Source organism: Giraffa tippelskirchi, chromosome 2 (assembly GCF_054371585.1).
Source record: "Giraffa tippelskirchi isolate mGirTip1 chromosome 2, T2T-mGirTip1v1.2.pri, whole genome shotgun sequence".
NCBI lineage: Eukaryota > Metazoa > Chordata > Mammalia > Artiodactyla > Giraffidae > Giraffa > Giraffa tippelskirchi.
The window spans coordinates 155132295-155143100 of record NC_137276.1 but is presented as its reverse complement, the minus strand read 5'-3'; the positions used below and the strand labels follow the sequence as shown (position 1 = coordinate 155143100).

The 10806-nt window shown below is 42.8% G+C and overlaps 1 protein-coding gene and 1 non-coding gene across 5 annotated transcripts in view; one reads left to right on the top strand and one right to left on the bottom strand.

The window, feature by feature from the left end:
• Positions 1-4501, bottom strand: part of ST6GAL1 (ST6 beta-galactoside alpha-2,6-sialyltransferase 1) — a 114433-nt gene extending 109932 nt beyond the window's left edge. For all 4 annotated transcript variants that reach the window (XM_081535394.1, XM_081535368.1, XM_081535381.1 and 1 more), the window contains exon 1: positions 4385-4501. The gene's annotated coding sequence lies outside the window, so the exon portion shown is untranslated. The remainder of the gene's footprint in view (positions 1-4384) is intronic.
• Positions 1951-2021, top strand: TRNAC-GCA (transfer RNA cysteine (anticodon GCA)). Its single transcript has one exon. It is a non-coding gene; the product is annotated as a tRNA-Cys (tRNA).
• Positions 4502-10806: the final 6305 nt, after the last annotated feature.

Below are 10806 nucleotides of genomic sequence, written 5' to 3'. Positions count from 1 at the left end.
GTGAGAAAATAAGAGTGTTCCATGTACAGCTGTACCCAAACTCAGATCCCTGGTTTTGATACTGTACTACAATTGTGTAAGATGAAACCAGGGGAAGATACTAAAGGATACACTAGACCTCTCTGTACTATCTTTGCAACTACAACTGAATTTATAATTGTTTCAAAATTAAAAGTTAAAAATAAATAAAAGAGGTGCACAGCCAGTAGGAGGGCATCTGGGATTCCAGCCCACACCACATCCTTCCACTCCCCAAATCCCTGGGCTCCAATCAAATGACTTACAATTGGGCATGCATCATGATGTTGCATATTTCCATGCCTTTGCACATACAAATTCCTACCTACACTGCCCTTCCCCTGCCTAGCTAACATACAATTTCCTTCAAGCCCCAATTCACATACCTTGACCTCCTGAAAGTTTCCTTGACTTTGCCTCCTAAGATTACGGATGTTCCTTTGTACTCCCTGAGCACAGCACTATTCAACTGAATTGTAATTGCTAATGTGTTACTGTTTCCCACCAAAAGCAAGTCACAGAATTAGAAAATATATCTGCAAAGTCTCCAATTAAAAAAACTGGTCTATAGACTATATAAAGAACTTTTACTATCCAACCATAAGAAGACAGTCCAATTTCATTTAATGAACAAAAGATCTGAAGAGACATTTCACCAAAGGAAATATGCAGATGCTAAATAAGCACATGAAAAACTAGTCAACATCATTAATCTTCAAAGAAATGCACATAAAACCATGAGATATCATCACCAACCTATTAGAATAACTAGACTGACCACACCAAGTGTTGACAAGGAAGTGGAGCACTTGGAACATGCATACATTGCTCGTGGGCATATAAACTAGTACAGCTGCTTTAGAAAAGTTTGGCAGCTCCTTAAGCTAAACATACACCTACCATATGACCCAGACGTAGTACTCCTACGTATTCACCCAAAAAGAATGCATAAACCCCCACAAAAATTGTTTCACAAATGCTTATAGTGGCTTTTTTCCCCAAAACAACTTGTTATTGAAATAGAGTTGATTTACGATGTTGTATTAGTTTCAGGTGTACAGCAAAGTGATTCAGTTATATACACATATCTTCTTCTTTAGATTCTTTTCCATTATAGGTTATTACAATATATTGAATATAGGTCCTTATTGTTTATCTATCATATATATAGTAGTTTGATTCTGCTGATCTCAAACTCCTATTTTATCCCTCCCTACACCCTTTTCCCTTTGGTAACCATAAGTTTGTTTTCTAAGTCTGTAAGTCTATTTTGTAAGTACGTTCATTTGTATCATTTTTGGGGGGATTCCACATAAGTGATAGCATATGATATTTCTTTCTCTGCTTGACTTATTTCATTTAGTATGATAATCTCTAGATCCATCCATGTCACTGCAAATATATATATGGGCTTTAACAGCCAAAAATTGATAACAACCCTAAAACTGTCAACAGATGAATGGATAAACAAATCTTGGTATTCCCATACATTGGGACACTATTCAGCAATAAAGGAATGAACTACTGATGCACAAACACAGATGAATATCAAAATAATTATGCTGAGTGTAAGATGAAAATATGCTGTATAATGCAATTTATGTAAAGTTCTAGAAAATGCAAACCAATCTACAGCAATAAAGCAGATTAGTGGTTGCCTAGGGATGGGAGGCAGGACACAGAGGGGGCAGAAGGGAAGGATTAGGTGAAGAAACTTGGGAGGGTAACGGTTATAGTCACTGATTTGTGTGGAAAATTTCATAAGTTTATGCATATGTCAAAACTCACTAAGTTGTGCGACTTAAATATATGCAGGTTTTTGTCTCTCAATTATATCTCAATAAAGTTGCATGGGAAAAAAGTGATGGTTATCATCTAATAAGCAGCTACCTTGTAGGCAGAACATTATAAAAATAACCATTAATCTGCGCTTCCCTGGTGGCTCAGTGGTAAAGAACCTGCCTGCAATGCAGGAGACCCAGGTTCAATCCCTGGGCTGGGAATTTCCCCTGGAGAAGGAAATGACAACCCCCTCCAGTATTCTTGCCTGGGAAAACCCATGGACAGAGGAGCTTGGCAGGCTACAGTCCATGGGGTCTCAGAGGAATCGGACATGACATAGAGACTAAGCAAGCAAAAGGGGGAAAAAAATTGTGATTATTAACCTTCACTCAAGGTAGGTATTATTCAGCCCAGTTTACAAACAAGGAAACTGAGTCAGAAAGACAAGGTAATCATGCAGCTACTGTGAAGCCTGGCTCAAACCCAAATCAAGTGTCTCCAAAGCAGAAGCAGGGCACCTGACGCCACCATGAGCTCAATCAACGCCCTTCTCTACCCTTCCAAGTGTATATATATATAAACCTTAAAAGGTCCTCAGATAACATCTTCTCAGCTTCTTTCACTGACCTAGAAAGCCAAGCTCCTGATGAAGGAAGAGGACTTAAATCCAAGCGCACCAGAAGGGCATGTCAGATACAGAGGAGGGGCTGGGGAGGGCGGGGGGTGAGGGAGGCATGGCTGGCCCCTGGAGGACACCCACCTGTACCCTTGCCAGGTGCAGACAAGGCTCAGTGAGCACATGGCCTCCTGAGCAGTATCCTCTCACCAACCCGTATCCCTCCGTCCCCTAGAGGACACACCTTCTCCTCAGCAACTACAACTGCGAACTACAGCTGTGGGACCAGGCTTCTTAAAATGAAAGTGTGGGACCAGATGGCCTCTACAGTCCTTTCCACTTTAGTAATTTTCCAAACTACAGTTCTACAGAGTCCCCTGGTGCCCTGCCTTCTCCCCATCCCCTCTTGCAGGCTACTTAAAGGAGGTGGGGAAAAGGAGACAGGAGGTTCAGAAAGCGAGGGAGAGGGCAGAGGTTGGGATTCCATTATGCTAATTTAATTAGTTCTAATCTGCTGACAGCAGTGCCTGGAAGAAAGAGCTTTTGTTTAAATTTCACATTTGGCAGGAAGTGCCCCTGCTCCTCTCTAACCCCACACCGGCATCCCCCACCCCCTCACCCGCCGGCTCCCGCATCAGAGCTTGTGAGTCTAAAGCTCTGATTTCAACCCTGACTCTCACGTCCAGCAGCGCCCGGGCTTCCTTTTCACACTTCTCTTGATTTCTTGATTTTTCCAGGAAGGAAATTTGCCCCAGATGTCGGTCCATAAATGGAGAGCTTTCATCGGCCCTTATGAAAGGGTGTCAGTAATTCACAGATTTCCCCAGAAGCAAGAGCCAAAAGGAGAAGTGCCAGCCAGTTTGTCTCCATCAATAAACCAAAGGCTTACCAATCAATTAAAGCCCCTCCCCTCTACGGGCAGGAAAATTTACAACATGCAAAATATTTCATTTTCACTCTTATGGGACTCACTTTATGGGATAATAAGAACAGAAACTCATTCATTTATTCAGTTAATGATTATGGAGCACTTAGAGTTCACAGTGGAGGAAGCGGAGGGATACACAAGTGAAGTGACCTGTCCTGTGCCTCCCAGCGTCGGGGGCAGGAGTGGGGGCGGGGGGGGTCCATCAGAATCTCCAAAGCAAAAAGTCCCTGGTTTGCAGCCCTGGCTAATTTCAGTGGTATCAGTTTTCCCACTATAGCCAATTTCAAGTCACCAACAATTTTTAACTACCAATTTGCAAAAGCCCTGAATATTTAAAATCAGCTCAGGATAGCCTCCAGAAGAGAGGTGAGTTCTCCTAGCTCCTAGGTATTCCCTCTGCCTCCCGGCTCTGTCTCCACGCAGGAAGAGCCAACGTATGCTGGAGGCCTAAAGAGTAATTTTAATGGAAACTATCTGAAGGTCTGTTACAAGGGCTAAGATTTCAGGCATGTTTTCTTTTCTTCCTTGTCGTTATTTCTCCATTTTACTTTTATAATCAGAACATACCTAGGTAATTTAAATCACTTTTTAGTGAGCTTAATGGACTATTTTGCAATAATCTCCCCCAGTAGTTTCTGTCACTATATTCGTTGCCGGGGAAGGGGGGGGGGATGGGGGGGGAAATCCTAAAAATTCAACTTCCCCAGCAGAACAGAGCTGGTGCACCAATGTTAAGCATTCCCTGAGCTTGGTGCAGTTTTACCTGAAGGATAAATTCATTCCCTTAGGACTTCAAATTTCACCCGCAATTGAGAAAACACAACTTTCGTTAGAAGACCTGCCCTAAAAAATCAAAACCTCTTAAGCCACGAAATGACCTTGCCCCTGATTGGGCTGAAATAGAAGCTGGTGGTTTGAACCAGAAACAAGTGGCCTTTATCTCCTGAGCTTGAGAGGATGAAGGGTCCACACCCCACCCCAGCACCCCAGGAGGCATTTTACCTTCTTGGTCCCCCAGGCTAGGATTCGAGGGCTCTTACCTCAGCGATGGGGCACAGGCCTTGCCCCAGGGCTTGGGCAGGCTCAAGTGGGCCAGTTCATTTCAGCTGCGGTCTACAACTTCACTGCTTCTCTCTGGGCTGCTCTCTGCAGATCTCAGCACAATTCACTCTACACTGCCTGCAGGAAGGAAAAAAAAACAAAGCCAAGTTAGCGGCTGAGCATCAGAGGCACACATGTTAATACACACAGGAGGAGAAACACCCTTGCTCCTCCCATCCCTGGTCACTCCGGCCACTTCAGAGCCCCTTTCAGAACTCCAGCCTCCTTCCCAGGGTTCAACCTGGCCATCTGTTCACCCAGACCTACCCCTTCTGGAGCTGAGCAATTTCAGAGTGAGCTGCAGATTAAGCAAAGCAAACTCTTCTACAATCACTTAATCCTCATGCTACTTGCTATTATTGGTAAGAAAAGCAAGAGTAAGAAAGCATTAGTTTTGGCCCTGAGTCTTATGTTTAGCTAAGGTTTGTGGACAACCGATTTCCATCAACAAATACGTCCAACTGGCTCATAGTCTCCCTTTGACCTATAGTAAATTCTTTATGATGTTACAAGTGTGAATTCAATTCCTAAACTTACTGGGGAACATTTTTAACCGAATCTAAAGTTTCAACTTGTATGTTATTATTGTGTCTGGGTGGATAGTGTTTGTTTTTAAAGTAATTGTTATTTTTCTTAGTGCCAAAGAAATGTATATTTAATCTTGAAATTTTAGAAAATGTAGCTGTCAAAAGAAGGGGAAAAAGTTACCCTCTCTTCTCCAGCCAAGATAACTACAGATAACACACCCTTCCTGGCTTTATTTTGTTATCTGGATTTTTTACAAAGATCCAATCAAGTCATGGTTTAGTAATCATATTAAAAGTGTATGCCTCTGTACCCAAAAGCTGAACAATTAAGTCATCTTCAACTCTTTTTTTTTTTTTTGCAAATTACAGATTTGTTGTTATTGTTTAGTTGCTAAGTCATGTCCGACTCTTTGTGACCCCATGGACTGTGGCACACCAGGCTTCCCTGTCCTTCACCAACTCCCAGAGTATGCTCAAACTCATGTCCATTGAGTCGGTGATGCCCTCTAACCATCTCATCCTCTACCGTCCCCTTCTCCTGCCTTCAATCTTTCCCAGCATCAGGGTCTTTTCCAATGAGCCAGCTCTTCACATCAGGTGGCCAAAGTATTGGAGCTTCAGTCAGTATCAGTCCTGCCAGTGAATATTCAGGGTTGATTTCCTTTAGGATTAACTGGTTTGATCTCCTTGCAGTCCAAGGGACTCTCAAGAGTCTTCTTCAACACCACAGCTCAAAAGCATCAATTCTTCAGCGTTCATCTTTCTTTATGATCCAACTCTTACATCCATACATGACCGCTGGAAAAACCATAGCTTTGATTATATGGATCTTTGTCAGCAAAGTAATGTCTCTGCTTTTTAATAGACTGTCTAGTTTTGTCATAGCTTTTCTTCCAAGGAGGAAGCGTCTTTTAATTTCGTGGCTGCAGTCACCATCTGCAGTGATTCTGAAGCCCAGGAAAATAAAGTCTGTCACTGTTTCCATTGTTTCCCATCTATTTGCCATGAAGTGATGGGACCGGATGCCATGATCTTCATTTTTTGAATGTTGAGTTTTAAGCTACCTTTTTCACTTTCCTCTTTCACTTTCATCAAGAGGCTCTTTAGTTCCTTTTCCCTTTCGGCCATAAGGGTGGTGTCATCTGCCTATCTGAGGTTATTGATATTTCTCCCAGCAATCTTGTTTCCAGCTTGTGCTTCATCCAGTCCAGCATTTCGCACGATGTACTCGGCATAGAAGTTAAATAAGCAGGATGACAATATACAACTTCGACTGTGTATTGTATATCCTTTCCCAATTTTGAACCAGTCTGTTGTTCCATGTCTGGTTCTAACTGTTGCTTCTTGATCTGCATACAGGTTTCTCAGGAGGCACGTAAGGTGGCCTGGTATTCCCATCTCCTTAAAACTATGGGAGAAATCCACAGTTATTTCCATAAGACACAGTCTTAGAAGTCAAATTGCAGGGTCAAAGAGTTTTCAAATTTCTCGGGCTTTTGAACAGTCTTGGCGGGCTCTCTGCAGAACTATAATACCACACAAACTCCCAGGAGTGGAGAACTCTGCCCATTCCTCTAACACGCCTCTCCTACCCAAGTCCTTCCTCACCCACATTCTTGCTCACCACATGTAACATTTTAGTGGAAACAAGTGTAGAGTTTGGGGCACCCAGGTTTTTCATATTTCATACTCACACTCAGCTCAGGCCAAGGCTAAAACAAGAACCATGATGAGAAAATGAGTTCCCCTAATCAAGCTTTGGGGAGGGGAGATGCATGAGTAAGAATTGGTACAGAGGGAAAAAGTGAAAAATCCAATGAAGAGAGGAATGGTAGTACACAAGGATATTGTCCAGAAGAAAGAGACCCTGAGATGCTAAGAGAAATAAGAGCCCACCTGTGGAAGCACAGATGCTGGGAACTGACATCAGATGAAACTGAAGTTGAAGTGAGCCATTTGAGGGGGTGCAAATGTCAAAATCTCAAAGATTCATGGCAGAACAGAGCAAACAACAATGGGATCAGGCGAGATAGAAAAACAAAAAAATCACTTGTGGCATCTGTGCTCTTTGCTGCTGTCTATAATTAATACCAACAAGACACCAAAAGCCAGAGTCACTGTGGGGAAAGTGAACCAGGCCAGGAAGAGTCACTGCCTGCAAACACAGCTGAGCTGGTGGCTATCTGGGAGCCTGCCAATAAGGAACCTTCTCCAGGAAACAGGAGCAAAGTGCCCTCAGGGCCAGAGAACCACAGAACTGCTTACCCACCTGCCTCATTTACATGAAGGAGGCCCCTACTCTCCATCTCTCTCTGGCCAGCCTCTCTTAACTTGTCTTTTGCTCTAGGCCAAACCTTCAGTGATAAATGGATAATACACCAAGTAATCTGTCTAAAGAGACTGAATGGATTTCTGTGTCCCCGTGACCCAGGCAAAGACCAACCCTGCTGTCTTTCCACCCCATGCACCGTGCACTCTGGCCACAGCATTCGGCAGACTAGTGAGGAAATGTGAGGTCCCTTTAGTGTTTTTTAAATCCTTTGGAAGATGGCTTGTAGACCTCCCATATTACTCAAATAGGCAAGTCATTCTATCTGCCTACCCTACTGCTACCCACTCACACACTTGGGCCTCTGCTTATGGACAAAGGGTAGAACTTTGACTTTAAGGCAACTCACTATACTATGGAGCAAAGATAAATTTCTTCAACAAGTGGCACTGGGGATGTTGGACAGCCACATATAAATCAATGAAGTGAGACACACCCTCACACCATACACAAAAAACAAACTCAAAATGGCTTAAAGACTTAAATGCAAGACATGACACCATAAAACTCCTAGAAGAGAACACAGGCTAAACATTCTCTGATATACATAGTACCAGTGTTTTCTGAGGTCAGTATTCCAAAGCAATAGAAAAAAAAAGCAAAGATAAACATATGGGACCTAATCAAACTTATATACTTCTATACAGCAAAGAAAACCATAAGTGAAAGGAAAAAACAACCTTCAGACTGGGAGAAAATATTTGCTAATGGTGTAACCAACAAGAGCTTAATTTCCAAAATACACAAACAGTTCATACAACTCAATAACAAAACAAAATAAAAAAACAAACACACAACCCAATTGAAAAGGCAGAAGACCTAAATAGACATTTCTCTAAAGAAGACATACAGGTGGGCAGTGGGCACATGAAAAGATGTTCAACATTGCTAATTATTGGAGAAATGCAAATCAAAACTACAGTGAGGTATCAGCTCACACCAGTCAAAATGGCCATCATCAAAAAGTCCACAAATAATGAATGCTGAAGAGGCTGTGGAGAAAAGGGCGCCCTCCTACACTGTGGGTGGCTGGGAATGTTACTGAGTCCAAGCTCATGCTGCTCACCACAGGACAGGCCAATCAATCAAGAGATGAGTTGTTGTGGCAAAGAATAACAATTTCATTCAGAAAACCAGCAGACAGAGAAAATGGTAGACTCATGTCCCAAAGAACCATTTTGCCTGAGTTAGAATTTAGGCTTCTTTTACACTAAAAGGAGAGAGAGTAAAATCAATCATTTCCTCGTCACTTCTGGATCCCAGTCAGCCTCCAGACGGAATGTGTTCGTTTCCTTCCTGAAGTCATTCACAGATGGGCCTTGTCAGAATGTTTCCTATGAGCTAAACAAAAGTATTTTTGCCTAAGACTCATTATCTGGGAGACAAGGTTCCCTGAGATGAGCCATTGTGCATAATTTAAGCTTATAGGCAACATCCCTTTAATAACTAACTTGTAATAGAATACAAAGGTTCTTCCCTATTACAGGAATGTAAACTGGTGGAGCCACTATGGAAAGCAGTATAAGGTTCCTTGAAAAACTAAAAGTAGAGTTACCATATAATCCAGCAATCCCATTCCTAGTCATATATCTAATTTGAAAAAATATATGCACCCCAGTGTTCATAACAACACTATGTTACTCAGCCATCAAAAAGAATGAAATAATACCATCTGTAGCAACATGGATAGACCCAGAGGTTATCATACCAAGTAAGGTAAGTCAGACAGAGAAAGACAAATATCACATGATATCACTTATATGAGGAATCTAAAAACATGATACAAATGAACTTATTTACAAAATAGAAAAAGACTCACAGACACAAAGGCAAACTTACTGTTAACAAAGAGGAAAAAGAGGTGAGGGAGGGAGGGATAAATTAGGGGTTTCAGATTGGCAGACACAAATTACTATAAATAAAATGGATAAATAACAAGGTCCTACTGTGTAGCATAGAAGACTATATTCAGTATCCTCTAAGAAACCATAATGGAAAAGAATATGAAAAAGGAAAATATATATATATGAATCACTTTGCAATACACCAGAAACAACACAAAATCGTAAATCAACTATACGCCAACATAAATTAATTAATTAATAAACAAAAGCAACTCTTCCATAAATAAGGGAGTTGGATCAATTAGATGCTTTCAACATTGCTGCTACTGCTGCTAAGTTGCTTCAGTCGTGTCCGACTCTGTGCAACCCCTAGATGGCAGCCCATCAGACTCCGCTGTCCCTGGGATTCTCCAGGCAAGAATACTGGAGTGGGTTGCCATTTCCTTCTGCAGTGCATGAAAGGGAAAAGTGAAAGTGAAGTCGCTCAGTCGTGTCCGACTCTTAGCGACCCCATGGACTGTAGCCTACCAGGCTTCTCCGTCCATGGGATTTTCCAGGCAAGAATACTGGAGTGGGGTGCCATTGCAGCTGTGAAAAAAAGACTACAGTCAGTTGGTGGTAGACTCAGAGCTTAAAGGAAAGGTAGTGAGCACAAGATGAGAAGCAAATGCCATGCACAAGATCAGGTGACAGGGCTGTGGGGCCCTGCAGAGGGAAAGGAAGCTGGTCGACAAAGAGAACAGGGCAGAGGCCCGCAGAGAGACAGGAAACCCTGCATCCCCAGAGAAGGCAGATGCTTGGAAACTTTCTAGTGGCTGCAAGGCTCGTCTGTACTTTCTATTTTCCTTCCTGTAATCCCTTCAATGGACCCCTGAAGAGCTCGGTTTAGACCGGCCCTAGGGATCCCAGCTGCCTCTGACCCACTACAGCCTTACAGGGGTGTGAGACCAGAGGGCCTCGGCTGTGTGATAGAGCTGTAGCCATCCACTGTGGCTGCTCAAAAGCCTTTTTTTTAACTTCTTTCCAAACACTGTGACTGGGCTTTTGATAGATGAGGCAATGGGAAAGGACAGTTCTGGATTGCAAGTGTACTTTGCAGAAACATGAGAAATAAACAACAGAGCTTATCGTTTATAAACAACAATAGAGACTTCAGGCTTTTCTTTATAAGAATTTTCTATTAAGTGGCTTAAACCAACTATTCCTATCACCCTAGCGGTATCAGCTGATCCCAGGGTCTCCTTGCAGCCCCCTTGTCCCTGAGCCCCCTATATACTTATGTGCTTCCTTGCAGTTTTAGTACAGTGCCCATTTAAAGCAGGACACCACTGTGATCTGTATCTTCTGCTCCTGGAACCCCCTCCTACCCCACAAGGGTCACTGGCTTGACATCAAGATGTAGTTTCACTTCTCTTCCCCCAGCCAACCCACCTCCTTCCTCTTCCTCAGGGTCTGTTCTCCACATGATCTCTTTCTGCCATCACTCCTGCCCGCACAGGCCCCATACCTTATGGCCTCTGGCAACTAATCCCCCTCTTCCTCTGTGCGAAGTCAGACACAGAAGCACTCAAACCAAACTCTAACAAAGAGAGCAAATGAGAGTCTGCCTAGACCTCATGAACTCCCACATGCTCCCAGTAAGTGTAAGGCAAATGTAACCC